This window comes from Suncus etruscus, chromosome X (assembly GCF_024139225.1).
Source record: "Suncus etruscus isolate mSunEtr1 chromosome X, mSunEtr1.pri.cur, whole genome shotgun sequence".
Lineage (NCBI taxonomy): Eukaryota > Metazoa > Chordata > Mammalia > Eulipotyphla > Soricidae > Suncus > Suncus etruscus.
In genome coordinates, this window is record NC_064868.1 from 95,844,906 (window position 1) to 95,862,384 (window position 17,479).

The 17,479-nt window shown below is 40.0% G+C and overlaps 1 protein-coding gene across 3 annotated transcripts in view; it reads left to right on the forward strand.

Moving 5' to 3' along the window:
- The first annotated feature begins 14,647 nt into the window (after positions 1–14,647).
- Positions 14,648–17,479, forward strand: part of VAMP7 (vesicle associated membrane protein 7) — a 1,102,798-nt gene continuing 1,099,966 nt past the window's right edge. For 2 of the 3 annotated variants that reach the window (XM_049766700.1, XM_049766698.1), the window contains exon 1: positions 14,648–14,770. The gene's annotated coding sequence lies outside the window, so the exon portion shown is untranslated. Of the gene's footprint in view, positions 14,833–17,479 lie in introns of all 3 variants that reach the window. The other variant, XM_049766699.1, reaches the window with a different exon arrangement.

The following is a 17,479-nucleotide window of genomic DNA, read 5'->3' on the forward strand; positions in this document are numbered from 1 at the left end:
AAAAATCAAAATATCAATGAAAGCAGAAGTTGGTTCTTTGAAAAAATAAACAAGATTGATAAACCACTAGCAAAGCTTGCAAAGAAACAGAGAGAGAAACTTAATAAACCAGACTAGAAATGAAAAGGGTGCGATCACTACAGATAATGCAGAAATTCAAAAGGTGATCAGAGACTATTTTGAGAAACTATGCCACAATACATGAAAACCTGGAAGAAATGGATAAATTCTTGGACTGCTATAATCTAACATAGTTAAACCAGGATGATCTAGCATATCTAAATAGATCCATCACTAATGATGAAATTAAAAGAGTAATCAAAATTCTTCCCCCAAACAAAGCCCAGGCCCAGATGATTCACTAATGAATTCTTTCAAACCTTTCTAGAGGAACTACTCCCAATCCTTCTCAAGCTCTTTCATGAAATTAAAAAGTCAAATAGTTTTTATGAATCTAACATCACCCTAATACCCAAACCAGACAGAGATGCTACAAAAAAGAAAACTACAGACCAATATTCCTGATGTACACAGATGCAAAGAAACTCAACAAAATTCTGGCAAATAGGATCCAATGCCTCATCAAGAAGATCATACATTGCGACCAAGTAGGATTCATTCTCGGAATGCAAGGATGGTTCAATATACATAAATCAATCAACATAATACACCATATCAACAAAAAGAGAAACAAAATGGTTGTGTCAATAGATGCAGAGAACGCATTTGATAAAAGCATCCAGATAGGAAAGGAAGAAGTCAAGCTCTCACTGTTTGCAGATGACATGATAATATATTTAGAAAACCCTAAAGGCTCTATCAAAAAGCTTCTATAAACAATAGATTCATATAGCAAAGTGGCAGGCTACAATATTAATACACAAAAATCAGTGGCCTTCTTATATATATCAATAATGATAGAGAAGAAATGGACATTAAAAAAATTACCCCATTCACATAAGTGTCACACAAACTCAAATATTTTGGAGTTAACTAAAGATATGAATGACATATATAAACTACAAAACTATACAAAACTACAAAACCTTACTTCAAGAAATAAAAAGGACACAAGAAAATGGAGACACATACCCTGCTCATGGATTGGCAGAATTAACATAATTAAAATGGCAATATTCCTCAAGGCATTGTACAGATTTAATGCAATCCCTGTAAGGATACCCATGGAATTCTTTTTTTTTAAATTGCATTAAACATTTGCAAGCCCTGAGCAGTTCTGTTCAGGGTATGCAAATGTTTTTTTTTAATTTAAACAACTTTATTACATACATGATTGTGTTTGGGTTTCAGTCATGTAAAGAACACCACCCATCACCAGTGCAACATTCCCATCACCAATTTCCCAAATCGCCTCCTCCCCACCCAACCTCCGCCTGTACTTTAGACAGGCTTTCTATTTCCCTCGTACATTCTCTTTATTAGGATAGTTCAAAATGCAGTTATTTCTCTAACTAAACTCATCACTCGTTGTGGTGAGCTTCCTGAGGTGAGCTGGAACTTCCAGCTCTTTTCTCTTTTGTGTCTGAAAGTTATTATTGCAAGAATGTCTTTCATTTTTTTAAGCCATAGACGAGTGAGACCATTCTGCATTTCTCTCTCTCTCTCTCTCTGACTTATTTCACTCAGCATAATAGATTCCATGTACATCCATGTATAGAAAAATTTTATGACTTCATCTCTTCTGACGGCTGCATAGTATTCCATTGTGTATATGGACCACAGTTTCTTTAGCCATTCATCTGTTGAAGGGCATCTTGGTTGCTTCCAGAGTCTTGCTATGGTAAATAGTGCTGCAATGAATATAGGTGTAAGGAAGGGATTTTTGTATTATATTTTTGTGTTCCTATGGTATATTCCTAGGAGTGGTATAGCTGGGTCGTATGGGAGCTCGATTTCCAGTTTTTGGAGGAATCTCCATATTGCTTTCCATAAAGGTTGAACTAGACGGCATTCCCACCAGCAGTGGATAAGAGTTCCTTTCTCTCCACATCCCCACCAACACTGCTTGTTCTCATTCTTTGTGATGTGTGCCAATCTCTGGGGTGTGAGGCGGTACCTCATAGTTGTTTTGATTTGCATCTCCCTGATGACTAGTGATGTGGAACATTTCTTCATGTGTCTTTTGAGCATTTGTATTTCTTCTTTGTCAAAGTATCTGTTCATTTCTTCTCCCCATTTTTTGATGGGATTAGATATTTTTTTTCTTGTAAAGACACATCCTAGTCACAATGATGAATCCCACAGATAGAGACAGAATTCTGAAGATCAAAAAGGGAAATTACATTCAAGGGAGCATCCTTGAGATTTACAGCAGACCTGTCACAAGAAACACTCAAGGCCAGAAAGCAGTGGTAGGATATTGTGACAAGACTGAATGAAATGAATGCTTCACCTAGAATACTATACCCAGCAAAATGTACTTTCCGGTTTGACAGAAGAATACATGGTTTCACAGACAAAAAAAGCTCAGAAACTTTACAGACTCAAAACCAGTCTTAAGAGAAAAACTGAAAGACCTAACTTAAGACAAGACTAACCAAAAGACACACCAAATTTCAATATAAAGATGGCATTAAATCCCAGGACAATTCTTTCTTTCAATGTCAATGGACTAAATGCACCAGTTAAGAGACACAGAGTGGCTAAATGTATCAAAAACCATGGCATTCTTCAAAGAAGTGATTCAAACACTCCTTAAATTCATTTCTAACAATGGACACCCACGAATAGCTAGAGCAACCCTTGGAAAAAGGAGTAGGGGAGGTATCACTTTCCCAAACTTTAAATTGTATTACAAAGCAATAGTCATTAAAACAGCTTGGTGCTGGAATAAAGACGGACCCTCATATCAGTGGAATAGTCTTGATTATTTAGAAAATGTGCCCTAGATAAACAATCAATTAATCTTTGATAAAGGGCAAGAAATGCAAAATGGAACAAGGAAAGCCTCTTCAATAAGTGGTGCTGGAGCAACTGGTCAGCTGCTTGCATAAAAGCAAACTCAGATCTCTATCTGACAACATATACAAAGGACAAATCCAAATGGATTAAAGATCTGGACATCAGACCTGAAGCCATAAGGTACATTGAACAACACATAGGTAAAACACTCCATGACATTGAGATGAAAGGCATCTTCAAGGCAGAAACAGTACTCTCCATACAAGTAGAAACAGAGATAAACAGATGGGACTATATTAAGCTACGAAGCTTCTGCACCTCAAAGGAAATAGTGCCCAGGACACAAAAGCCACCCATAGATTGGGAGAAACTATTCACTTAATACTCATCAGTCAAGGGGCTAATATCTAAGATATACAAGTTACTGACAGAACTTAATAAGAAAAAAATCTAACCCTGTCAAAAAATGGGGAGAAGAAAAGAACAATTTATCAAACAAGAAATACAAATGGCCAAAAGGCACATGAAAAAGTACTCCACATCACTAACCATCAGGGAGATGCAAATGAAAACAACAATGAGGTACCATCTTACATCACAGAGATTGGCACACATCACAAAAATGAGAACAATACGTGCTGGCAGGGATGTGGGGAGAAAGAAACTCTCAGTCACTACTGGTGGGAATGCCATCTAGTCCAGCCCTTCTGGAAAACAATGTGGAGATTCCTCCAAAAACTGGAAATTGAGCTTCCATTTGATCCAGTTATACCACTCTTAAGGATATACTCTAGGAACACAAAAATCCCTTCCTCACTACTATATTCATAGCAGCACTATTTCCAATAGCCAGACTCTGGAAACAACCAAGATGCTCTTCAATAGATGAATGGCTAAAGAAACTGTGGTACATATACACAATGGAATATTGTGCAGCCATCAGGAGAGATGAAGCCATGAATTTTCCTATACATGGTTGGACATGGAATCTATTATGCTGAGTGAAATAAGTCAGAGGGAGAGAGATAGACTCAGAATAGTCTCACTTGGGTTTTAAGAAAAATAAAAGAGGGGCCAGAGTGGTGGTGCTAGAGGTAAGGTGTCTGCCTTGCCAGTGCTAGCCTAGGATGGACCGCGGTTCGATCCCTTGGTTTCCCATATGGTCCCCCAAGCCAGGAGCGACTTCTGAGCTCATAGCCATGAGTAACCCCTGAGCATTACCAGGTGTGGCCCAAAAACCTAAAAAATAAATAAATAAAAGACATTATTGTAATAATAAGATAAGGGCTGAAAGGACCAGCTCACTATATGAAGCTCACCTCAAGGAGAGGAGAGTTAAGTTAGATCACTAACAACTACCATTACAATGTTAATGAGTGAGAGAAGTAGAATGCCTGTCTTGAATACAGACAGCAGTTGTGGGTGGAGGGGTAAGGAGAGCATTATTGGTGGAAATGTTGCACTGGTGAATGGGGGGTGTTTTCTTTTTGCAACTAATCAAGGTATTTAAATAAAAATAAAAATAAGTAAATAAAATTATAGGCATAATAGCTATTCTATTAAGAAATATTACATTTTATATTTTCTTGGTACCTTCAGTATTTTTAATGCTTCATGCATTATGTTGTTTTGCATAAACACAGGAAAGAAGTTTTCATCTCTGTATTGGGTATCATTCCTAATGCATATAGGAAATCTTGAAAGTCAGCTAGGTGACCCCAGAGCCTCCTTTAAGCTAAACAGAGTTGAAAGGGATTGAGGATAAGTGCTGATCTCAGGGAGGCCATAAAAGCAGATTGCCCTAGGGAAGTCAGAGATCTTCTAAAAGTGTCTTAAATCTGTGCCAGCTGACTCCAGCCTGGGTCATGCTCTCAGCATCGAGAAAAGTTCTGGAGATCAGAATCTCTCTGAACCCTGGAGAGGTGGGACACCCCTACCAAAAGCCCAAGGCCATGTTAATCTGTTAATCTCATGTTAATCTGACCTTATTATCCTTAAATTGGCCATGCCTGGGGAACCCTGACATAACAGGTAAGTATTAATGCCTTTATTGGTAAATCACCCGCTCTATCCTAAACCAATCCCCAGAAATTCTCTGTAAATAATGGAGTGCCCCAAATGGAGATTTCTCCAGTTTTACTGTGTTTATGCAAAGGAACAAGCCAAGTTTACTTAGCCATCTGGCAAGGTTCAATGTGAAATTGGAGAGAAAAACTTTCTGTAGCTGCTTGAATTAAATGCATTCTAGTGGGCTAACTTAAAGCCCCTCCTCTTTGTTAACCCATATGGAAGTGTACTTAGTGGTTGTAATAGACTTGTCATAAGGCACTGAAGGCTGTGCATGCAATCACTAGTCTGGCTAGAACTTTATCAGGAAAAACTTATGCTGAATAGGACAGTAGGATAAATAAACTCAGAGCTGTGTTTAATTGCTGTTACTGAACCAAGCGGTAGTCCTAGGTTTCATCTTTAGGCAACATCTGTAACACTAGAGATCATATCCTGAAGAATACTGGCAGCATGACTACACAGATGTCAAAAATACTCAGAAAACAGGAATAATTCTATAATGCTTTAGTTTAGCTGCTGGAAACTTCCGAGTTATCATTCCAGAGGGAACATCTTCTACTCTGTCCTCCTAAGGATAGAGAGGACCATTTACTGCTCTAGCACTTGATTTGTTTAAGTAATATTCTCTAGTCTATTTGATCTGATCTTTTTCAGATGTTGAAACTGCATAACTGAACCAGTCAATTGCCTCATTAAAAGCTAAAGTAGTATGAGATTTTGCCCCTTCTTATAGGTAGAGCCTACAGTCTTTTCCCAGCCTGTAAAAGTTACAGAAGATGGACCATCACCAACGCTCTCCTTTAATGGCTTCTAAGGTGATGAAATCTCTAGGTAAAATCTGAAATGGGAAGATTTACAGGAAAGCTACTAGGGGAATAAGGGCAAGAAGTGACATGGGAACTCAACTAGCTAAGGCCATTGACATCAATTGGAAATTACATTATGCCTATCTACCCCAGAGCTCTGGGCAAGTAGAAAGAATTAACTGGACACTAACATTTAGAGAGGATGTGTGGTATAAGGAAAAAAAGCAAAGATCATGTCTTCCCATGGTAATGTTAAGGATAAAAGAATTAGCACCAGGTGTGAGAGGCATTTCTTTCTGACCCAGTGCAGGAAAGGCAACTGGATTTTAGGACACTCTGTTGTTCTCTCAACACTCCAACAGCTGTTTTAGTTGTAGGATTGAAGAAGACGCAGGAACCACCTTTCTCTTCATGGTGAAAAGTCACAGCCTGAATGGGATGGAACCCTCTGCAGATCCAGTTGGCTCAACCAGATAGTCCTGGTACTCCTGCTAACAATGGTGACTGTGGGATGGCCAGCAAGAATTAATATCCTCTTATCCAGACTGTGGATAGAGGGTTTGTGGGTCAAACTGTCACCCCGAAGGTCGCTCCCCTAAACTTTGACTTATCTGATTTGTTTGGGGTTTATCACCTTCTACTAAGGTATAAGTGTTAAGAAGAAATGCGTACCAAACATAGATTCATGTCCTGGGATAGGGAAGTTGCCCTAAAGGCATTCACATTTTATGCTTGTCCAGAATAAAGTCCCCCAAAAAGTGAGGAAGTGGGAGATTTTCTCTTCAGGGTATAGGAATGTGTGGGGGAATCCACTTGGAAGCACAGAGGGAGCCAGACTCTGAGGTTAAGGCTGGAAGTCTCAGACAGAGTTTTGGGAGTGATGTTAACCAGAGATGCCTGACCCAAATATCAAATAGGGCCTTTAAGAGAATGTGCTCACACTAACTTCCTAGTTGTGGAGATTAAGTTAAGACAAATAAGTAGGAGGGAGCCAGCAGCTCAAGATTGCCTTAAGGTTCCAGTGTAAGCCCCACCATAAAGAAAGCCTAGGATAAGACTTCCCCAGAAATTGCCAGCATACATCTAGAGCACTCTTTGGACTCCCTAACAGAAATGGCTCTACAAAACAGGAGGAGTTTGGACCCAATGTTTTTAAATACAAGGTGGACTGTGTATGGCTCAAAGAAAACAGATCAGGGGTCATCTGGGGATTGTTTCAGCAGGTAAAGGCAAGTTTGCAGCAGGAGTGGAAAGATTCTGCCTCCCAGTATGAACAGCATTTCACTCAATCACCCTTGCTAACTACTGTTTATTCTTTTTTTTTGATGCTCTCAATAGGTCCTTACACTATTTTTTCCTCCCCCCTCCCTCCACTCTCCAGGTCCTTACATTATTAATTTTTTCACTCACTTTTTTCAAGGTACACATAAGTGAAGTTAAGATGCTTGTGCTAACAACTGGTTAGCCACTTGCAAGAAAGTGAACTCAGATCCCCAACTAACACCATGTACGAAGGTAAAATCCAAATGTATTAAAGACCTTGATATCAGATCTGAAACTATAAGGTATATAAAACAACATGTAGCTAAAACACTCCATGACATTGAAACTAAAGGCATCTTTAGGAGGAGACAGCACTCTCTAAATAAGTGGAAGCAGAGATAAACAGATAGGACTATATGTTGAGCTGAGAAGCTTCTGCACCTCAAAGGAGATAGTGCCCAGAATACAAAAGCCACCCACTGAGTGGGAGAAATTATTCACCCAATACCCATCAGATAAAGAACTAATATCCAAAATATACACGGTATTGACAGAACTATACAAGAAAAAAACATCTAACCCCATCAAAAAATGGGGAAAAGAAATGAACAGACACTTTGTAAACGAAGAAATGCAAGTGGCCAAAAGGCACATGAAAATATGCTCAGCATCACTAATCATCAGGGAGATGCAAATCAAAACAACTATGAGGTACCAACTCACGCCACTGAGATTGGCACACATCACAAAGAAGGAAAACAAGCAGTGCTGGTGTGGATGTGGAGAGAAAGGAACACTTTTTCACTGCTGGTGGGAATGCCATCTAGTTCAACCTTTATGGAAAGTGATATGGAGATTCCCCATAAAACTGGAAATTGAGCTCCCATATTATCCAACTATACCACTCCTAGGAATATACCCTAGGAACACAAAAATATAATACAAAAATCCCTTCCTCACACCTATATTCATTGCAGCGCTATGACTCTGGAAACAACCAAGAAGCCCTTCAACAGATGAGAGGCTAGAGAAACTGTGGTACATATACACAATGGAATACTATGCAGCCATCAGGAGAGATGAAGTCATGAAATTTTCCTATACATGGATGGACATGGAATCTATTATACTGAGTGAAATAAGTCAGAGGGAGGTAGAAAGACACAGAAGAGTTTCATCTATGAGTTTTAAGAAAAATGAAAGACATTTTAGCAGTATCTCAGAGACAAGAGAGATGAGGGCTGCTAGGTGCAGCTCATGACATGAAGCTCACCACATAGAGTGATGAGTGCAGTTAGAGAAATAACTCCACTGAGAACTATCATAACATTGTGAATGAATGAGGGAAGTAGAAAGCCTGACTTGAGTACAGGTGTGGGGGGGGATTGGGAGGAGGGATATTTGGGAAATTGGTGGTGGGAATCTTCCACTGGTAAAGGGGGGTATTCTTTACATGACTGTAATCATACAACTACAATAATATTTGTAATCGCGGTGTTTAAATAAAGATAATTTAACAATAAAAAAAGATGCTTGTGCTAAGGCCCCAGTATGTGCCCATAAACAGGGACAAGGAACCTCAAGGAGAGAAAAGGATTTGACTCAGTTTCATAAGAAGAGGAGGGAATATGGATTCCTGGGTTCTGAACAAGGAGGGATGCCATTTTGTAAAGGCCACATGCCAGGCTTATCTTAGGTTCTGAAAAAGGAGGAACACCATTTTGTTTTTTTGGTTTTTGGGTCACACCCCACAGCGCTCAGGGGTGACTCCTGGCTCTATGCTCAGAAATCGCTCCTGGCAGGCTCGGGGGACCATATGGGATGCTGGAATTCAAACCACCGTCCTTCTGCATGAAAGGCAAACGCCCTACCTCCATGCTATCTCTCCAGCCCCCAGGAACACTATTTTGTAAGGACCACATGTTAGGCTTTCTCAAGCCTAGTTCCATTAATACTACCCCAAGCAACGTGGCCATACTAGGTAGCTCATCGAGCTAGGACACAAGGAAACAGCAGAAAGGTACCCTAGACAATAGCCAATAATTTTAAAGATCATCAAAAAGCTAGAACCTTCCTATCTCCCCTTCCTATATAATTATATTCATGACTTTGGGCAGGGTTCTTCTCTTGCGAGAGACAACACTGACTGGTCATTTTAGAGCTATTGGTAAAGTTAAAGTTTTGTTCAGCTTTAAAAAAAAGACCCTTGGGGCCCGGAGAGATAGCACAGTGGCGTTTGCCTTGCAAGCAGCCGATCCAGGACCGAAGGTGGTTGGTTCGAATCCCGGTGTCCCATATGGTCCCCCGTGCCTGCCAGGAGCTATTTCTGAGCAGAAAGCCAGGAGTAACCCGCCGGGTTACCGCCGGGTGTGCCCCCCCCCAAAAAAAGACCCATGGATGGGGGAAATATTTGATAGTGATTGGCTGACAAAGTAATCTGTCAGTGAAGAGCAATCAGGATGATGATCTCCTGAAGCAGCTGATTGGAATCACATGTCAAAGATCAACTTGAAGAAGCCACTCTAAATGAGTCATCTCATTTGCAAGCGGTAGTACGAATTTGAAAAAAAAATAAAAGGAGGGGACTGCTCTGAAGCCAAAAAGGGGAGGTGCTAGAGGGATAGAGAAAAGGTTTTGTTTACAACACAATCAGACATACATACATTGACAGTTGATCAGTGCCCTCGATTGGCTGCAGCTGGTTGAGGGGCCTAGGGCTTCTCACAAATCATCTTCTGTAAAAGGTGGTGGTCATCAGCATCTGGGACACCTCTCTAAGTCTTCAGCTTGATTCCCTTGCCTACCTGGCTCTGTCCTGCCTGAGGGGGCCTCAGCTGAACGAGGCTGAAGATCGAATCAGTGGAACCTACGTCAATTGGGAGAAAAGTGGCTGCCTTGCACTGATAATTCCCTTGGCCTGGTTACATTAGTAGCTTCTGTACCTTTATGTCCTTTCACAATATCAAGTTTTTGCTGCACAAAAACTTCCTGGGGTTGTTTCTCTTAATAGCTGTCTGGTGAATAAAGATATCCTGCTTAGTGTCATTTATGTTAATGAATCCATAACCATTTTGAAAATTGAATAATTTAATAGTACCGTAGACTTGGATTGGCAGCACTGGTTTATCTGTCTCCACATCGCTCATTCTGCTGGGTCCTGTACCAAATGTGGGAGTCTTCTGAGTAAGAACTCTTTACTCTTGTATCCTGCACACATTTGTCAGACATTTTTAATGCAATTTTGCTTATCCTTCCAGGTCCAGTACCAGCCTTAGGAAAGTCTTTTGAGTAAGGACTCTTCACTACCATAAAAGTACTCTTCCCTTCTAGGAGCATGTATATGGTAGAGTTTTTAATGGATATGTCATGTTCTGTCCATCTTGAAACATTTTGGTAAATACTCCAGATCAACATGAGGCAACTCAGAAGGAGAGTTGTGTATGCTCAAACTCCAGTAGAGGGTATAGCACATTCAATGCAGCAAGAGGAGGCTGATATGTAATACCAGATTCAGTATTCAGTACCTTAAGATAACTTTTTACCCCACTCACTAATTTAAAGTCTCTGTTTTCATATCTCCATTTGGGCACCAAACTGTGGGGGTAAATCTGGAGGTCAGTGGTTGGCTGATTTCCAGGTGGTTGATGGCTGCTGCCTGCAGTTTGCTTTCAGCCACCTGAAGTTCATGGCCTTCACTGTGTTTGTATTTTGTGCTGACCCTCGAATAGACAGCAGCAAGGTCAGCAGCAAGGAGCAGCACACAAGGAAACAGATGGACTCACAGAAGAAAATTATTTCAGCCAAGGGTGTTGAGCAGCTTCTTGGATCTTACTGAGCCAGCTGAGACTCTAGTTTTCTGCTGCATTCCTGTCAAGTTTTTGTTTGTTTGTTTGTTTGTTTGTTTTGGGGCCATATTGGCAGCACTCAGGGGTTACTCCTGGATCTGCACTAAGAAATCTCCCCAGGCAGGACCATATCTACTGCTGGCCCTAACGCTGTGCTATGATCCCTCCCTGTCACTTTTACTAGCTAGATCTTAACATTAAATAACCTGAGGGTCAGGGTTGACATAATTAAGGGTACTTGTCCTAATTAACCCAGAAAAGGTGAAAGTAAAAAGTGATTTTACAGGTGAACAATATATAAGAGCATAATATTTAAACAAGAACATTGTCTTGATTATTGGTATATCTCTTGCATCCAGAAGAGTTCTGGCTCCTAGTGTTATTTAGAGTATGTTCATCAAAAGAATATATAAAATGCTGTATGGCAGGGTAAAGTCACCATATAGGAATAGGCTTAAACACAGGATGAATTGGTGAGAGGAGAATGTGAAGTAGATTGCCTTGCACATGACTGACTCTGGTTTGAGTTCCTGCATTGCATATGGTACCCCACGTTAAGCATGACTGATCCTTGAATACAGCGCCAGAGGTAATCCCTGAACCTTGATCACAGCTGGGTGTGTCCCAAAAACAAACAGAAAAGAATAAGAGGAGTTCATATTATGTGAGGCCTTGCTCTATTATACAATATGAGCTAATGAAGAGTTTCAGTAGTATTTTGAAGTGATCAAAGTTTATTTTAGTGTGCCAGGGAAGGGTGGTGTATATTGTGACCAAAACTCAATCATGAATAATTTTGTAACCACAGTGCTTAAATAAAGTAATTAAATATAAAAATAAACTATAAAAAGAAATAAAATTATACTCACTATGGAACAATTATTTTAGTTAAAGCAATGTCAGGTGATTAACAGGTGAACAGGGGCGAGGTGGGAAATAGCATTTCAGAAAGTACTAGATAGATTTTGTCATGGATCTTTGAATGTGCCGCAGTTGAACACAATAGCTAAAGTATAGTATATCATGCAAGTAGTTGAGTGAAACATAAACAGTTTCTCATGAGTATTGGGGTTTGGGACTTGGCATGCTTAGAAAAATACTGAAGAATAAAGTGTGGTTAACTTGTCCACACTATCTCACCACTCCTTTTTTTGTTTGTTTGTTTTTGTTTTCTGGGCCACCCGCATTGACACTCAGGGGTTACTCCTGGCTATGAGCTCAGAAATTGCTCCTGGGATTCCAAGGGATTGAACCACGGTCCGTCCTAGGCTAGTGCTGACAAGGTAGGAGCCCTACCACTCCAGTCCCTCACCCCTTCTTCTTATTTTCTCTCTCAAATCCAGTAAAATTAAATGCTAGATATCATTACAGAAGACTTAATGAATAAGAACTATTTGAAAACACAATGTTTGTTTAATGAATATTTTTTGTCTTTGAGTATTTACTTTTTGCCTGCATTTCTCTTCACTAATTAGGAAACAGATCTTGAATATAGGTATCGTTACTCTCATTTTAAATTTGAGAAAACCAAAGAGTAACAACTAGTGAGATAATAAAAGATAGACCTAACATAACTTGGTTCTTTGGATATGAGTTTTAATGATATAAAACATTCAAAATGATACTACAGTTTCTGGTGTGGGCAAATGATTGCATGACTATTGTCCTCTACCATGTAATTGGAGGTAATTTCTCCATGTATTTGGCACAGATTACAGGATGGTGGAGAGTAGGAATGTGTTAAATTATCTTAGATCTGCTTTAATTTTTTTAGTTGAGTCACCATGAAATAAACAGTAACAAGGATGTTCATGATTGAGCTTCAGTCATACAATGTTCTAATACCCATTCCCTTCACTAATGCACATTTCTCACCATCAGTATGCACAGTTTGCCTCTCAGCTCAGCCTCTATGGCTGACACCTTTTTCTCTCTTTTTTTTGTTTTTATGTTAAGCACTTCAGTTTGCAATAATATTACTGAAAGGGTATCATGCATATCACCTTACCTTTTTGTAGAACCCAGTCCTTGATGAGGACTACTTTAAGTTTTAGGTGCCCAGTGCCATTAATATTTTAGTTTGGGTATTGGGGGATCTTGTGTAGGCTTCCTCCATTTTAAAATTAGAAGCAACAGTTGACTATCAAAATAGTGGAAGTAGTTAAAGCCATCCAAGAAAAGTGAGAAGAAGAGTAAGAAGAAAACATAGGGTGTATCCCTAAAAGCAAATGGGGACATAAGAGGAGAGAAGGAAGTGAAGCATCTTAGAAAGAGCTAAGAAAAGAAAGGGCATTATGAAGTGAATGTTTGTGCCTTTACCTCAATTTAGATTGTGAATCCCTGATTCCCAATGTTATGGTATTTGTAGATGAGGCTTTTGGATGGTAAGTGGGTCACGAAAGTGGAGTTTCTTATGAATAGATACAGTGCCCTTCTAAATGAACTGAGAGAGTTGATGCTAAGAAGCAGGTCTTCACCACAATCTCTCTGCTCTGGCAGTCTGATCTGAAACTTCCAAGCTTCCTGCACTGTGAGAAATAAATTTCTGTTGTTTAAGCCATCCAGTTCATTGTATTTTAAAATTTTTTTCAAATGGACAGCTGTGGTTTCAAAGAAGAGAGATAACAATGTAAAATCAGAAGATTTGAAGTGTGAAAATAGCAACACTGTTGAGAATATTTAGTGAAAATGATTAGTAAAAATGATTGGAGAGAAATATCTGTGTAGTGAAGGGTTTCGAATCAGAGGAAGGTCTGTGGGTTTTAGAAAGGCGACTTTGAGATGCTTTGGGTGAGAAATGTTGCCATTCTTTAAATGCAAAAAATAATAGGAAAGTAGGGGGTAATGACAAATCTTGAACAGAAGGTTTCTAAATAAAGGATAGCCCTTATTTATAATTATTTTAGATGCATTTGAGGTTATTTAAGGGGACATGCCTGACCATGCTAAGGGGAGGTGGATGGAGGTCATGGTGTGCCAAGTTAAAACCCTTGACCTCATATATGCAAAATATATGCTCTACCACTTGAATCATTTACCTTGCCCCATTATTAGTATTATTAATGAAAAAGAATGAGGGGTACATGCTTAGAACATTTTGTAGCAATGTACTCTTTTATGTCAAGGGTTAAGCGATGGTGGGCTCTGTGTAATTGTATCTTCTCATTTTCTGGAATCCTCATACAATGCTTAATGTTTATCTCGAATTATTTATGAGTGTTACCCCACACACACCAAAATAAAAAAAAAAAGAAAAGGAAAAAAGGACAGAAATGTTGGTCAGTGGTAGATTTTGCTTGCACTTGTGAGGCCCTGGGTTCAATCCCCAGAACAATGAGGGCGAAGGAGGTGAGAGTAAAAAGGAAAGGGAAGGGGGAGTGGGAGGAAAGGAAGAAGAGAGGGGGAGAAAAGACAAAAAGGAGAGGGAGATGAGAGAGGGAAGGAGAAAAGATGAGAGAGAGAAGGAGGAGGATGAGGGGTGCTGAAGGAAAAGGGAAAGAAGGAGGAGAGACTGGGAGAGAGGAGGGGTGAGGAGAGAGTGATGGGTTGGAGGAGGTGTGGGGGAAAAGTGGGGGGAGGGGAACAGCTGGTGAACACCAGAGAGAGCATGGGAGAGGAATTGTTGCGTAGGGGTTGGCCAATTGAAACTACCAGTTCCAGAATGCAGTGCGTCTCCGACCCGTCCCACCGCACTTTCCTATTGGAGGAGCGTTGACATTCCCAGGAGGCCTCGCGCGGGCGGGGCGCTTTCCGCGGAAGCTTGGCGGCGTTCGGTTCCAGCCTTCGGTGGGACCCGCTGACAGCTACTGCCCGCTCCCCTAATGCTGTCCTCGGCCCGCAAGCTCTCTTAGGGTGCCCGGACAGGTAATCGGAGCGGGGTATTGCCCGACGGCAAGTGAGGAAACGTCAGTGGAGGGAGGGCAAAGGTGTTGGGGGAAGATGTTGGGTGGAGCAAGGAACTAGTGCCAGGGTGACTGGGACTTCTCTGGCGTCAACACTTCAATGGTCTGGCCAGGAACAGTTTTTGAGAACTTCTTTCTAAGCCGCTGATAAGGCCCTGAGCTGGGAGTGTCGGAATACGTCATTTCTCACGGGAGGAAGGAATGCTAACTTTCCCTTCTCTCTGCCTTCTTGTAAGAGCTGAAGCTCGTGAGATGCCTTGATTTCTTAGCTCCAGTCGGTGTCCTTGTCTCTATGGTGACGTCACTTTCTGCCTCACCTACTTAGGAGCTCCTTCAGTTTTCTGGGCACCCGTCTTCCTCCACCTCATGTAGACAGCCCTCTTCCTCAGTTCCGAAAGAGTTACTTCCTCGGCGTCAGGCTTGGACGTTGTTCATCGGATTGGCCAATATTGAAGAAGCTCTGGCCATCACTGTTTGGCAAGTGCTACAACATAACCCTCGCCCAGAACCCCCCGAAACAATCCATTTTTTTTAAAGTTTATTTCTTTATGTTACTATTTGCTCTTAGCTACCTGTGCTTCTGTTGTCGCATGATGACACAGGAGACTGTCATGTTTGTAATGTTCTTTTTCTTTGGATATCCATGACTGAGAACAGGCCTACTCGTATGTTTAACGAAAGCCAATTGAATGACTAATAGATCCTAGACACTTGAAAGTACCAGGGATATAGCTCGAAACAAGACAGAATGTTACTCCCTGTGACTTACATGTTTGTGATCTTGTGATCAGTGATGATGGCTAAAACAAAATAGAAAAGGTAGTTGTCTTGAAAGACTAGGCTCCAACTTCAGAAAGAATATTGGTTGGGTATTAGAATCAACCAAAAAAGAATAATTCTAATATGAATGATAGTAGTCTATATCTTAACCTGACTTCAAGATTTTCATAAACACCTCTTATTTTTCTCTGTTACATGAGCTTCCTTCATTCTTTGCTCTATAGAAATATTAAATCACTGTTACTTGGGTGTACTTTTTCCTAAGATCCTAGCAGGACAGTTGGAAATTAGATTATTCTCAGTTCAATTTTGATATATTACCAAAGAGATAATTTGGTATTCAAAATCATTTTGGCAGTTCCTACTGACTATAAAGTTAGAGTATACTTAAAACCTAAAACTTCCCCAGTATTCATATACTTACAAATATTTTAATGAATATTAAATGCTGTACTCAGCATTGGGAACCTAGTGAGGGTTAAATGGGCACTTTGACTTCTCTTCCAAGGAGATAGAATTAAAATGGTAATGGAAGAAATTCCCAGTACATTGGACACCTGAATCAATTTTTATTCTTCATCCAAGATGAGAAAACAACAAAGTTTTAAGGAATCTCCCTTACAGTTGTACAGATTCTTTTTGGGAGTGGGGAGTTTGGGCCACATCCAGCAGTGCTCAGGAGTTACTCCTGACTCTGTGCTCAGAAATTACTCTTGACAATCTGGAGGGACCATATCGGATGTCAGGGATCAAACCCAGGTTGGCTGTATACAAGGCAAATGCTCTACCCACTGTGCTATCGTTCCCCATATAGAGGCTTATCCATTTACACTATATTGAATTTGTTTGTTCATTGTTTACTTGATCATATTATGTTTTTCTTTAAAATAGAGGTCCTTTGTACTGAATTTTATCTCCAGAGATTCCTGCATCAGCTCACATGATGAAAACCCTTACTAAGAACATACGTTGTACTGAAATAGAAAGTCTGGTCCAATCCAAATTACCTTATCTATATAAGGCCTTCCTTAGAGGTCATTAGGCTTTTCCCTACACCCTCTTAGTCACTAAATATGGCTGTTTTATCTCAGGCTAGTTTACTCCCCTAACCTGCTCTCACTTCTATATCTTATTTTATTCAATAGCTATAATGGGACAGTTTAATAGTATGCCACTTGATACTGAATGGAAATTTTAATGTCTATCAATCACATATTTCCCTTGAAATATTCTGATATGAACTGTTGCATGGATTAGCATGATACATCTCCATAGAATTTTTAATGTAATATTGACTTTTGTGTGCTTAGAAATAAGTTAATTCTTCTGTTTTGGGGATGAATTTTTTGGGGGGACTGTTGTACATTTATTCATACAGCACATTGTCTTATCATTTGGTTTCAAGTTGGTCTCAACACATTTTTGAGTATTTCTCCTTAATCTCATAATTGATATTGTTTCTTCTGCCACACTGTCATTTTCAGAATTAGGAAAAAAGTATCAATTCTTAAAAGTTAATTTTTCTGTGCAAATACCTTTCAATTTTAACTTGTTACTGCAGAAAGATCATTTTTGTTGAGGTCTAAGCAATAACACAACGGGTAGGGAGTTTGCCTTTCATGTGTCTGGCCCGAGTTTGATCTCCGGCATCTCATATGGTCCCCCGAGCCTGCCAGGAGTGATTTTTGAGCCCAGAGCCAGAAGTAACCCCTGAGTGCCACCCATGTGGCCCCCAAACAAAACAAATCAAATTTGAGCCAGGGCTATGACTCAAATGGCTACTATGCATATGGGAACCTTAAGTTTTAGCCTTAGACTCACATGGTCATTCGGGTTTTCCTGGGTGAGGCTCCATAACAAATGAATAAACAAAATAATAATTTTGTCTTTG